At 38.1% G+C, this 14,855-nt stretch overlaps 1 pseudogene; it reads left to right on the top strand.

The window, feature by feature from the left end:
- Window positions 1-8,949: 8,949 nt before the first annotated feature.
- On the top strand, window positions 8,950-14,471 carry LOC102729004 (ubiquitin-like FUBI-ribosomal protein eS30 fusion protein pseudogene; annotated as a pseudogene).
- The last annotated feature ends 384 nt before the right edge of the window (window positions 14,472-14,855 follow it).

Below are 14,855 nucleotides of genomic sequence, written 5' to 3'. Positions count from 1 at the left end.
AACTATATAGTTGTTGAGTTTTGACAGATGTATACACCCATGTAATCGTTGTCATAATCATAATATATAGAATATTTCCATCCCCCAAAACTTCTCACTTGTTCCTTTGCAGTTATATTTAGTTTCTATCACTGTGTAACAAATCAACCCAAACTTAAAGACTGTAAACTATCTCCATGTACTGTTTCACAGTTTTGTAGTTTAAAAGTCCAGGTGGGCTCAGCTGGGTCCTCTGTTTAGGATCTTACAAAGGCAGAACCTTAATTTTGATTTTGTCTGGACTGGATTTTTCTCTGGAGACTCTGAGAGAATCTACTCCCAGGGTCATTCAGGTTGTTGACTTAAGTCCTTTTTTTTCTTGCTGGCTGTAGGCTGAGAGTCACTCTCAGCTCCTAGAGGTTGCTCTCAGGTCCATTCCACATGACTCCCTTTATCTCCCAACCAGCATGTAGACTCTTTTTCATGTGTTCAATCTCTGACTTTCTTTTTGCTACTAACCAGAGAAAATTCTCTGCTTTTAAAGGGCTCTTGTGATGAAATTAGGCCTACCAGATAATCTCTCTTTTGTCATATAACATAACATAATCATAGGAATAATATTGCATCATTCATAAATTATCCCCATACTCAGATTATATAAGGGCAAGGGTTGTTGGGATCATCTTACAATTCTCCCTCCCTCAGCAGTCCTATATTTACTTTGTTAAATTTATTTCTAAATATGTCAGTGTTACTGTAACCATTATGTTTTCATTTCATCTTTTAATTCTTTTATTAGTATATAGAAATACAGTTGATTTTCATATATTGACTTAGGCAGTTACTGGGTTACTCTGCATAAAGATTACTGTAAAGCTTAGTGGCTTAAAAACAACACAAGTATTTATTTTTCTCGTGAATCTGTACTTTGGACGGGGCTCAGTGGGGATAACTTGTCTCTGTACCACTCCCCATTAGCTAGAGCAGCTTAAAGGCTAGTAGCTAAATTCTTCTGAGAGTGTACTTTCTCCCATATTTAGTGCTTGATGCTCCCTGTTGGCTGAGACTCTGCTGGGGCTGTCAGCTGGAGTTTCTGCACTTGGCTTCTCTGTGTCACCTGGGCTTCTTCACATTGTTGGGTTCCAAAGACAAATTATATGAGGAGGGGAGGGAGGCTGGCCAGGCAATATTGCCTTTTATGAAATAGTCTCAAGGGTCATACAATCTCTTTTCTGCATTCCATTCATCGAAGCAGTTACAAGGTTCAACCCAAGATCGAGGGGTTGATGGGATAGATTCTGCTTCTTAGTGTGGTGTGGCAAAGTTACGGAAGAAGAGGTGGCACCAGAAGTATTGCTGTGGCTGTTTTTTTGGCAAATGCAATCTGCTACTTGACCTTGTATCCTGCAGTCTTCCTAAATTCACTTATTAGTTCTAGTAGCTTTTTTTTGTGGATTCTTTACAATTTTAAATGACCATGATCATGTCACAGTTTATTTCTGTCTTTTTTCTTAAAGCTTTTATTTATTTATTAGAGAGAAAGATCACAAGCTGGGGAGAGACAAAGGGAGAGGGAAAAGCAGACTCCCCACTGAGCAGAGTGTCCAATGCAGGACTTGATCCCAACACCCTGGGACCATGACCTGAGCCGTGGGCAGTTGCTTATCCAGCTGAGCCACCCAGGCACCCCCATTTCTGTCTTTCTAATCTAGAAATCTTTTTATTTCTTGTCTTATTCTGTTGGCTAGGATCTTTAGTACAATGGTGAATAAAAGTGGTAAGAGTGGACATCCTTGTCTTGTTCTGAGATCTTTTGGGGAAAGCAAAAAACCAACTTTTTAAGAATTATTTTGGTAAAAATGCACATAACATAAAATTTTCCATTTTAACCATTTCCTTTTTTTCTTTTTAATTCCAGTATCATTAGCATGTAGTGTTATATTAGTTTCAGATGTACAATATAATGATTCAGCAATTCTATACATTACTCAGTGCTCATCATAAGTGTATCTTAATTCTCTTTATCTCCCCTCTGGTAACCATCAGTTTGTTCTCTATAGTTACGAGTTTGTTTTTTGGTTTGTCTCTTTTTTTCTGTTTGTTTTGTTTCTTAAATTCTTCATATGAGTGAAATTATATGGTATTTGTCTTTCCCTGACTTACTTCATTTCACATTATCCATGTTGTTGCAAATGGCAATATTTCATTCTTTTTATGGCTGAGTAATATTCCACTGTGTATATATACCACATCTATCAGTGGACACTTGGGCTGCTTCCATAATTTGACTATTTTAAATAATGCTGCAGTAAACATAAGGGTGCATATATCTCTTCAAATTAGTGTTTTCGTATTCTTTGGATAAATACCAAGTAGTGGAATTAAAGGATCATATGGTAATTCTATTTTAATTTTTTGAGGAACCTTCACACTGTTTTCCACAGTGGCTACACCAGTTTGCATTCCCACCAACAGTAAATGAGGGTTCCTTTTCTTCCACATCCTCACCAACACTTGTTGTTTCTTGTGTTTTTGATATTAGCCATTCTGACAGGTGAAGTGATTATCTCATTGTGGTTTTGATTTGTATTTCCCTGATAATTAGTGATATTGAGCATCTTTTCATGTGTCTGTTGCCATCTGTATGTCTTCTTTGGCAAAATGTTCATGTCTTTGCCCATCTTTAAATTGGATTATTTGGGGTTTTTGTGTTGAGTTGTGGAAGTTCTTTATATGTTTTGTTTACTGACCCTTTATCAGATATACCATTTGCAAATATCTCCTCCTATTCAGTAGGTTGTCTTTTAGTTTTGTTGACTGTTTCTTTTGCTGTGCAGAAGCTTTTTATTTTGATGTACTCTGAATAGTTTATTTTTGTTTTTGTTTCCTTGCCTCAGGAGACATATCTAGAAAAATGTTGCTCTTGATGATAGCAGAGAAGTTACTGCCTGTGCTCTTCTAGGATTTTTATGGTTTTCTGTCTCACATTTAGGTCTTAAATACATTTTGAGATGATTTTTGTGTATATTTTGTGTAAGAAAGTGGTCCAATTTCATTCTTTTGTATGCTGCTGTCCAGTTTCCCCTGCGCCATTTATTTTTATTTTTTAAAGATTGTATTTATTTATTTGACAGAGAGAGACACAGCAAAAGAGGGAACACAAGCAGGGGGAGTGGGAGAGGGAGAAGCAGGCTTCTTCCTGAGCAGGGAGCCCAATGCGGGGCTCGATCCCAGGACCCTGGGATCATGACCTGAGCCTAACGAAGAAGCTTAACGACTGAGTCACCCAGGCGCCCCTCCCCTGTGCCATTTATTAAAGAGACTTTTTCCCATTGCATATTCTTGCCTCCTTTGTCAAAGATTAATTAATTAATCATGGGTTTATTTCTAGATTTTCTATTCTGTTCCTTTGATCTCTGTGTCTTTTTTTGTGCCAGTACCATATTGTTTTGATTACTACAGCTTGGTAGTATATCTTGAGATCTGGGATTATAATACTTCAGTTTTGTTCTTTTTCAAGACTACTTAGGCTATTGTGGCCTTTTGTGGTTCCATACAAATTTTAGGATTGTTTATTCTAGTTCTGTGAAAAATGCTGTTAGTATTTTGACAGGGATTTTTTAAAAGATTTTTATTTATTTATTGGAGAGAGAGAGAGAGAGAACACGAGCAGGGGGAGGGGCAGGAGAGGGAAAAGCATACTCCCCACTGAGCAAGAGTCCTACATGGGGCTCAATCCCAGGACCCTGAGATCATGACCTGATCCAAAGTCAGATGCTTAACTGACTGAGCCACCCAGGTGCCCCTTGATAGGGATTTTGATAGGGATTGCATTAGATCTGTAGATTGCTTTGAATATAATGGATGTTTTAACAATATTTGTTCTTCCAGTCTATGAGCATGGAATATCTTTCCATTTGTTTGTGTCATCTTTAATTTCTTTGTGTCATCTTTAATTTCTTTCATCATTGTTTTATAGTTTCTGAAGTACAGGTCTTTTCACCTACATGGTTAAGTTTATTCCTAGGTATTTTATTATGTTTGGTGCAGTTGTAAATGGGATTATTTTCTTAATCTCTCTTTTTGCTTCTTCATTATTAGTGTATAGAAATGCAGTGGATTTCTGTATATTGGTTTTCTGTCTTGTGACTTTACTGAATTCATTTATAAGTCTAGTAGTCTTTTGGTGGAGTCTTTAGGGTTTTTTATATATAGTATCATGTCATCTGCAAATAGTGAAAAGTTTTACTTCTTCCTTACCAATTCAGATTCCTTTTATTCCTTTTTCTTGTCTTATTGCTGTGGCTAGGACTTCCAGTACTTAGTTGAATAAAAGTGGTGAAAGGGACGTCCTTGTCTTGTTCCTGATCTTCGGGGAAAAGCTCTCGATTTTTCATCATTGAGTATGATGTTAGCTGTGTGTTTTTCATATTTGACCCTTACTATATTAGAGCTTTGTTCCCTCTAAACCTACTTTGTTGGCACTTTTTATCATAAATGGATATTGTACTTTGTCAAATGCTTTTTCTGCATCTGTTGAAATAATTATATGGTTTTTATTCTTTCTCTTGTTGATGTAATGTATCATGTTGATTGATTTTTGAATGTTGAACCACCCTTGTCCCCCAGGAATAAATCCCACCCGATCATGGCAAATGATTTTTTTTAATGTATTGTTGGATTTGGTTTGCTAATATTTTGTTGAGGATTTTTGCATTTGTGTTCATCACAGATATTGACCTGTAGTTTGCTTTTTTGTGGTGTCTTTATCTGGTTTTGGTAGCAGGGTAATGTTGGCCTTACAGAATGAATTTGAAAGCTTTTCTTCCTCTTCTATTTTTTGGAATAGTTTAAGAAGAATGGGTATTAACTCTTAAATGTTTGGCACAATTCACCTGTTGATGCTGTTTGGTCCTGGAGTTTTGTTTGTTGGGAATTTTTTGATTATTGATTCAGTTTTGTTGATGGTAATCAGTCTGTTCAGATTTTCTGTTTCTTCCTGATTCCATTTTGGGAGGTTATGTGTTTCTAGGAACTTATCCATTTCTTCTAGGTTGTCCAATATGTTGGCATATAAGTTTTCATAATATTCTTATGTACTCCTTTGTATTTCTATGGTGTTGGTTGTTATTTCTCCTGTTTCATTTTTGATTTTGTTTGAGTCCTCTCTCTCTTTCTCTCTCTCTTTTTTTTTTTGATGAGTCTAGTTAAAGGTTTATCCTTTTTTTTTTTTTTAATCTTTTCAGAGAACTAGCTCCTGGTTTCATTGATCTGTTTTCTTGTTTTTTACTTTCTATTTTGTTTATTTCTGCTCTGATCTGTATTATTTTCTTCCTTCTACTGGTTTTGGGTTTTGTTCTTTTATAGCTCCTTTATGTGTAAGATTAGGTTGAGATTTTTCTTGCTTTTTTTTTTTTTTTAAAGATTTTATTTATTTATTCATGAGAGAGAGAGGCAGAGGGAGAAGCAGGCTCCCCGCAGAGCGGGGAGCCTGATGCGGGACTTGATCCCAGGACCCTGGGATCATGACCTGAGCTGAAGGCAGACGCTTAACCAACTGAGCCACCCAGGTGTCCCTTTTCTTGCTTCTTGACATAGGCCTGTACTGCTATAAACCCCCCTCATAGAACAGCCCTTGCTGTATCCCAAAGGTTTTGGACCATTGTGTTTTCATTTTCATTTTTCTCTGTGTATTTTTTTATTTCCTCTTTGATTTCTTGGTTGACCCATTCATCGTTTAGCAGCATGTTATTTAGCGTCCATGTATTTGTGTTCTTTCCAGATTTTTTTTCTTGTGGTTGACTTCTCATTTCATAGCGTTGTGGTCAGAAAAGGTGAATGATAAGACTTTGATCTGTTTGCATTTCTTGAGACTTGTTTTGAGGACTAAGATGTGATCTGTTCTGAAGAATGTGCCATTTGCACTTGAAAAGAATGTGTATTCTGCTGTTTTAGGATGGAATGTTCTGTGTATATCTATCTGTTAGATCCATCTAGTCCAATGTGTCATTCAAAGCCACTGTTTCCTTATTGATTTTCTGTTTGGATGGTCTATCCATTGATGTAAGTGGGGTGTTAAAGTCCCTTACTATTATTGTATTACTGTTGTTTACTTCCTTTATATTTGTTATTAACTGCTTTATGTATTTGGGTGCTCCCACATTGGGTGCATAAATATTTACAGTTGTTATATCTTCTTGTTGGATCATTCTGTTTATGACTATATAGTGTCCTTCTTTTTCTCTCTTTACAGTGTTTGTTTTAAAGTCTATTTTGTCCAATGTAAGTTTTGCTACCCCTGCTTTCTTTTTCCTTCCATTTGCATGATAAATGCTTTTCCATCCCCTCACTTTCAATTTGCATGTGTCTTTAGGTCTGAAAAGAGTCTCTTGTAGGCAGCATATAGATGGGTCTTGTTTTTTATCCATTTCATCACCCTGTGTCTTTTGATTGGAGCATTTAGCCCATTTACATTCAAAGTAATTATTGATAAGTGTGTACTTATTGCCATTTTGTTATTTGTTTTATGGTTGTTTTTGTAGTTCTTGTTTGTTCCTTTCCTCTCTTGCCCTCTTTTCTCACGGTTTGCTGGTTTTCTGTAGTGGTATACTTGGATTCCTTTCTCTTTATTTTTTGCATGTCTATTAGTGGTTTTTGATTTGTGGTTATCATTAAGTTTGTATATAACAACTTCTGCATAGAGTAGTCTATATATTAAGTTAATGGTCATTTAAGTATGAACCTATTCTTTTTTCTTTTTCTTTGAGTTTTTAAGTTCCAGTTAGTTAACATACAGTGTAATATTAGTTTCAGATGTAGAATTTAGTGATTCAACACTTCCATACAACATCCAGTGCTCATTACAACCAGTGCATTCCTTAATCCCCATCACCTATTTAACCTATCCCCCCACCTACCTCCCCTCTGAGGTTTAGTCTCTATAATTAGGAGTCTGTTTCTTGGTTTGCCTCTCTCTTTTTCTCCCTGTGTTCTTTTGTTTTGTTTCTTAAATTCCACATTTGAGTGAAATCATGTGGTATTTGTCTTTCTCTGACTGACTGGATAGCAACATGCAAAAGAATGAAATTGGACCACTTTCTTACACCATACACAAAAATAAATTCAAAATGGATTAAAGACCTAAATGTGAACAGGAAACCATTAAAATCCTAGAGGAAAATACAGGCAGTAACCTTTTTGACATCAGCTATAGCAACTTCTTACTAGATATGTCTCCTGAGACAAGGAAACAAAAGCAAAAATAAACTATTGGAACTTTATCAAAATAAAAACTTATGCACAGCAAAGGAAACAATCAATAAAACTAAAAGGCAGCCTGTGGAATGGGAGAAGATATTTGCAAATGACATATCTGATAAAGGGTCAGTATCCAAAATATATAAAGAACTTATACAACTCAGCATCCAAAAAAACAAATAATGCAGTTAAAAAATGGGCAGAGGATATGAATAGACATTTTTCCAAAGAAGACATACAGATGGCCAACAGACACATGAACCCATTCTTCTGTCCACTTCACACTTTAGATATATGGTGTCATACTTTACATCTTTTTGTGTTGTGAATCCCTTGACTGATTTTTATAGATATACTTAATTTTACTGCTTTCATGCTTCCTACTTTGCCTCCTTTAACTTACGTTGTTTGCTTTCCACTCAAGAGTCCCTTTTAACATATCTTGTAGGGCTGGATTAGTGGTTATGAATCCCTTTTAACTTTTGTTTGTCTGGGAAACTCTTTATCTCTCCTTCTATTTTGAATGAGAGCTTTGCTGGATAGAGTGTTCTTGGCTGCAGATTTTTTTCTTTTAGCACTTTGAATATATCCTGCCACTCTCTTCTGGCCTATAAAGTTCCTGATGAAAAATCAGCCCATAGCCTGGTATGTAACTGTTTTGCTTTCTCTTGCTGCTTTTAAAATTCTCTCCTTATCACTACTTTTTGCTGCTTTCATAACTATGTGTTTTGGTGTGGACCTCCTTGGGTTGATTTTGTTGGCGGGCTCTCTCTGCCCCCTGGATCTGGATTTCTGTTTCCTTCCCCTATTCAGGAAGATTTCAGCTATTATTTCTTCAAATAAATTTTCTGCTCCCTTTTTTCACTCTTCTCCTTCTGGGATCCCTATAATCTGAATGTTATTATGCTTGATGGTGTCCCTGAGTTCCCTAAGCCTATTTTCATTTTTTATGATTTTTTTCTTCTCTTTCCTGTTCAGTTTGATTGCTTTCCATCACTCACTCCTCCAGGTCCCTGATCCATTCTTCTGTTTCCTCTAGCCTACTATCTATTCTATTTAGTGTACTTTTAATTTCAGTTATGAGTTCTTGATCTCTGATTGGTTCTTTTTTATGTTTTTTGTCTCTTTGCTAAGGATCTCACTGAGGTCCTCCACTCTTTTTCAAGTCCAGTGAGTATCTTTATGATCATTACTGTAAATTATCAGTCATATTGCTTATCTCTGTTTTGTTTAGGTCTCTTGTTATGATTCTGTCCTGTTCTTTCATTTAGGACATACTTCTGCATCTTCTCAATTTGTCTAACTCTCTGTGTCTCTTTGTGTGTTAGGAAAGTTAGCTGCATCTCCTGCTCTTAAAAGTAGTGGCCTTATAAATAACAGGTCCAGTAGTGCCCTGCAATGCAATGTCTCCTGTTCACTAGCACCTGGCACTCCAGGGGTGTCTATGTATATTGCATGTGTTGTACTCTTGTGGCTGAGCCACTTTTACCTTCAGTCTAGTCATCTGCAATGGCTCTCTTTGCCTGTTGTGGGCAGGATTTGGTCCCTGTGTAGTGGGCCAGTTTGGGGTCACTTTGGGCTTCAGTTGAGTTGGACCAGCCATTTGCTAGAGATATAATAGCACCGAAATGCAGGGCACTTTCCCTGTACTGTTGTTCCCTGAGTAGTTTTTGTTAGTGAGTGGGACCTGCAGTCAGACCAGATGTCTGGTGTATGTGGTTATCTTCCACCATCACTGGGACAGCAGTCACTTTGGACTGGTGCTGGCCCTCATCAGCACTTCTTGCTCACTTCCAGGCTTGTGGTACCACTTTGAATGGGCTTCAGCCTAGCGTGTATCGGAAGGAGGCAGGTCTGCAAGGGAATATGGGGGAGGGGCATGAGGTGTTAGCAAGGTTTGCACAGGTCTGTGAGGGGAGCTACAGCTGTCCAGAACTCTTGCCAAGGCTGGCCTGGTTTGAGGGGGCAGATCTATAGAAGCGAAGGAGAAGGCATTCTGTTAGCAAGCGAGGTGGAGAGTGTTGGCACTGAAATGGTTCTGCAGGTGTCCATGCATCTAGGCTAGGGGAGGCACATGGCACCCACCAACTCTTTCATTCTTGGAGAAATATCCCAACAATCCCTGCCCCTCCAGTGCATGCTCAGATTAGTAAATAAATGTTCCCGTATACCCCCAGATATTTTTCAAACTGTTGTTTCCATGCTGTATCTCAGGTCTGTGTGCTATTTCTTTAAGGGCGGGGATTCAGTATTTTCTTGCCCTCCGGCTCTCCCAGAGCTGAGCCCACTGATTTTTTAAAGTTCCAGGTGTTAATTTAAGCCTTGCTGATTATAAGAACTCAGAAAGTAGGCCCCTCTGGTTTTCAAAGCCAAATGTTACGGGGATTTGTCTTCCCCACTCGAGTTCCGCGAGCTTGTGGTATTTGGTGTGAGGGTTTGTTTCTCTCCCCTCTGCAGCCCGCAGCATCCCTGCCCTGGACAACTCCATGGATCTCTTTAGCTCCTGACTGTCTCTCCACTCTTCTACCCTCTTTGATGTGGCCTTTACATTTAGCTGTGGAGAGTCTGTTCTGTCAGTCTTCAGGTTGTTTTCTGGATTATTTACACTGATGTGGGTGTTACCTAGTTTTATCTGTGGGACAAGGTGAGCGTAGGCCCCTCCTACTTGGCTTTCTTCCCCAGAAATCTGATATGGACCTAACCATTTCTGTATATACGGTTCGTTGGCATTAAGTACATACACAGTTTTGTGCAGCACCACCATCCATCTCCAGAACTTTTTCATCTTCCCAGACTGAAACTCCATGCCTGCTAAATGATAACTCCCCATTCCTTTTTCCTCCTGCCCCCTGAAAACCACTATTCTACTTCCTATATATGAATTTGACTACTGTTAAGTACCTCATATAAGTGGACTCATACAATATTTGTCCTTTTGTGTCTGCTTTATTTCACTTAGCGTAATGTCTTCAAGATTCATCTATGTTATAGCAGGTCTCAGAATTCCATTCATTTTTAAGGCTGTACTTTTATTATCTATATCCTGCGTTGCAAATAATTTTAAGTGCCTCTTTACCAACAAAGTGAGCTGAGCACTTTGTGAATCCTTGCTGTCAGGGACCTTACAAATTAGAAGTAGAACTAAGACATCTACATAAGAGACATCTAACTACAATTGAGCAGTGACATGGCACGCAGCAGGTGGTGAGGATGTGCATGCCCTTGCTCCTTCCTTTTTCTCAGCTCCATCTTCACAGGAGCGGCCGTGGTGCCCGTGGTTTAGTCGTGGACCTGTAGCTTTGTCTGTGCCCAGGAGCTACACACCCTCGAGGTGACCAGCCAGGAGGTGCTTGTCCAGATCAAGGCTCATGTAGCCTTGCTGGAGGGCATTACTCCAGAAGATCAGGTTGTGCTCCTGGCAGGCACACCCCTAGAGGATGAGGCTACCCTAGGTCACTGTGGAGTGGAGGCTCTGACCACCCTGGAGCTAGCCGGCCAGAGCCTGGAGGTAAAGTCCATGTTTCCCTGGCCTGTGCTGGGAAAGTAAGAGAACAGACTCCCAAGGTGGCCAAACAGAAAAAGGAGGAGACAGGCCAAGCCAAGTGACGGATGCAGTACAACCGGCGCTTTGTCAATGTCATGCCCACCTTTCACAAGAAGAAGGGCCTGATGCCAGCTCTTAAGTCTGTTGTAATCCTGGCTCTCCCCAATAAAGCCACTTAGTTTAGTCAAAAAAATAAAATAAAATAAAAATAACTACAATTTAAGAGCATGTAATAGTAATAGCCATTATTTATTTAGATTTTATTCTGTAGAGGGTTTATATTCATATCTCATTTAATCCTCAAGACAACCCTATATATGCATTCCAATCATGTGTTCCTATAAATGTAAGTGGTACAAATAGCTATAGGCCATCAAATCTCCCTAGAATGTAAGATTCCTGAGAGCAGATACGTTGTTTTGTTCCCTGTTTTATACTTAGCACTCAAAATTGGTGTTGAATAAATAAGGAGGCAGAGATTGCTGTGGTCTTTCTTCATGGAGGACTTTTATCCATGGGAGAATTAGCATGTTAGATAGGCCTTATCTGGTGAGTAGGATGTCAGTAAGCTGTGGTGGCTGAGGATGGGATTTCACAGGGATGGACTTGTATGAGTACTTAGGAAAGTGATGTATAGTGGAAACCACTGGTTCCACTGGTCCTGGGGAGAGGCACGAGAATATTTGCTAAGGGTACTAGCAGTAGAGTTTTGTTTTTTTTTTAAGATTTTATTTATTTATTTGAGAGAGAGCGAAAGAAAGAGCACAAGTGGCGGGCAGGAGCAGAGGGAGAGGGACAAGCAGACTCTGCACGTAGTGCAGTGCCTGCCTAGGGGCTTGATCCCATGACCCTGAGATCATGACCTGAGGCAAAAATCAAGAGTTGGACGCTTAACTGACAGAGCCACCCAGGTGCCCCTAGCAGTAGAGTTTTTAATGAAGCTTTAAAATATTTAACTTTGGGGCGCCTGGGTGGCTCAGTTGGTTAAGCGACTGCCTTCGGCTTAGGTCATGATTCTGGAGTCCCAGGATCAAGTCCCACATCGGGCTTCCTGCTCAGCGGGGAGTCTGCTTCTGCCTCTGACCCTCTCTCCTCTCGCGTTCTCTCTCTCATTCTCTCTCTCTCAGATAAATAAATACGATCTTTTAAAAAAAATAAAAAATAAAATATTTAACTTTGAAGAAAGAATTCTAAAATGCCATTAAAGTAGCTCTTTTTTTTTTAAAATAGGTTAGAATGTGGGTATTTGACTATTATCTTAGCTTTTTTATGCAGTTTTCTGTGAAGTATATATTTCCATTAAATTTACTTATTTTTATATTCTGCATATAAGTCCGTTTTCATATATTAGAAATGCTGAATTATTTTTACTCACACACACAAAAATTACCTAATAGTCTATTAGGTATCCAGTAATTCCTAGATTCTGTGATATATTTATTGTTGTTATTAAAAATTTGAAGTATTGCCATTGATGGCATTAGCTTTGGGGTTTAGAAAAGAAGTGATCTGTGAACAAACAGAATCTTCAACATTCGTAGCCATTTCTGGCCTTAGCAAGTTTCCTTTGTTTATAAATCACTTATCAAGACCTCTCCTTCTCTCTTTTTCAGATCATTTTGAAAAGGCAAATAGTATTCATCTTACTGGTATCTCGTGGCCCTTGATTATGATTCTCATGTCGTAAAATGTAATAGAGATTATATTCTATCACTGAGGTGCTTAGTTGTGACTTAAAATAGTCCCTGGCCACAGACAGGTGTTTTTCTGAGCATAATGCCCTATTCCTGTAATGAAGGTCAGGTCTCACTTGTGTGCATTTGGTGATGTTTATCTAGTATGACCAATGTGTAGGTTTTAAATTCCATTCAGTAAAGCATTTAAACCTAAGAATTGTATTTCTTTATCACAAATAACATGCTACGGAGTTGGCCAAACTCCATTTTCAGACATGGCTTTATAATTTCTGACTTACATGCATGTCAAGTCATTCTAATTGTTTTCTTATTAAATTACTCAACACAACCATATTTCCTTGATTCTAAGATTCAGAGTTTTGGGTTTTTTTTAAGATTTTATTTATTAATTTGAGAGTGTGTGTGTGTGTGTGTGTGTGTGGGAGTGGGGAGAGGGGCAGAGGAAGAGAGAGAGTCTCAAGCAGACTCCATACTGAGTGCAGAGCCTGACCTGGGGCTCAGTTCCACAACCATGAGATCATAACCTGAGCCAAAGTCAAGAGTCGGATGCACAACCAACTGAGCCACCTGGGTGCCCCTAAGATTCAATTAAAAAAAAAAAAAACTTGTAATGTTTTTTAATCAGCAGTGCTTCTAATATTCTGTGATGTCTTAAAGAAAAAGAGAGTTTTTCCTAAATTTCCAATTTGTACAAGGCACAGAGGAAGATGGCAAAAAGATTTTTGATAAAAACTCTACCTTCAAGGGGTGCCTGGTTGGCTCAGTTGGTTAAACATCTGTCTCTTGATTTTGGCACAGGTCATGATCTCAGGGTCATGAGATTGAGCCCCGCAGTGGCCTTCGTGCTGGGCATGGAGACTGCTTGGGATTTTCTCCCTCTCTCTCTGCCCCTCCCCCCCAATGAAAAAAAAACTCTACCTTTAAAAAATTAAGACGAAGATTGGTCTTTATATATATATTTCTGTCTTCCTCTCTGTTTCTGTCAGACAAACTCTTAAAGTTAAGTGGCAGTTCAAGTAGTAAACCTAAATGCCACTCACCTTTTCTGCATAGTTCGTTAATCTGATTTTTATTATAAATGAAAATACCTCTAAGCCAAATGAAATAAAATTATTCTAATATCCCAGAGGGAGTAAGTCTGTGGACGAAGATAGTGTGTGTTGGGATGCACTTCATTCTCTATTCATAAAGTTTTTAAAGGAAATAAGTAGATTATTAGCGTTGAATTTAATATTCTGCACTAGAGTTCTTCAAGTATTAACTTAGCCTTAACAAGTGATTATGAGGCTAAGTGATAACATGAGGTGTGCTGTTTCAAAGCAAATCTGTATAAAAGGTAATAGTGTATAATATATATATACACATGTATATATATGTTTTGTGTGTATAATAAAAACCATGTTTTCATGTAAGATGAATCCTTGCATGAGGCCTTAATGTTATTACCCAATAATTTTTGAAGGGATGACTAGTTGGTCTTGGTTTTTGCTTTGTTATGTGTGTCAACTTGTGGCATATCTTTTAACATTACTATTATAAAACCATTAAAGCACCAAGGAGAATTGTTCAGAGAATGAAGCTCAGGTGCATAGAAGCACAGCTGGATCTCTGGAATGAAGATGATTGGCCAGAAGCATCTTGACTTCTGTAAGCAGGCCTTATGCTCATGGAGTAGTTCACGACCTTTAATACTGCCAAGAATAGTAGCATGTTTATGGGGCTTTCTAGAATTCCATCTCAGTACTGTCATTTTGGAAATGAGAATAAAGTTTTAGTTAGGAAACTAAGATTTATCTTTCATTAGTACAGTTAGAGATAAACGATTATTTGGCAAGAAGAGCTCAAGGCTCCCCACTGAGATACCTGTGCCACAGTTATCCTAATCCTACTTGTAATCTGGCCCCTGGTTATCCTCATGTATTATCTTTCAGTGACAGACACATCAAGACTAACTACAAATAAGATAGCTCATCGAACAGATGACTCTCTGGAAAGGAGTAACTGAATAAAAGTTTCAGGTCCACCTAAAGATCTTTTCTAGGAAGCAGAATGATAAATAACAGTTTCAAATAAAATGACAGATCTCATTATTACAGACTATTGGGTCACATATCAAGAAGTCTTTTTATTTGTTTAGAGCATCTGCACTGTACCCTTATTACTCTGAGGATAAACTTAGAAAACCTCAAGATAATTTAAAAGATGTATGTTCTCTGCTGATTTTATCTTTGAAAATTCAGATATAATTCACATAACATAAAGTTCACCATTTTAAAGTATGCATTTCAGTGATTTTTTAGTATATTCACAAGGCTTTATAACTACCACCATGATCTAATTCCAGAAAATTTTCATGACCCCAAAAAGAAACCCTGTAC

The sequence above is a fragment of the Leptonychotes weddellii genome, chromosome 11, assembly GCF_054177405.1.
Source record: "Leptonychotes weddellii isolate Sample4059 chromosome 11, ASM5417740v2, whole genome shotgun sequence".
Taxonomy (NCBI): Eukaryota; Metazoa; Chordata; class Mammalia; order Carnivora; family Phocidae; genus Leptonychotes; species Leptonychotes weddellii.
This window is presented reverse-complemented; position numbering and strand designations above follow the sequence as displayed.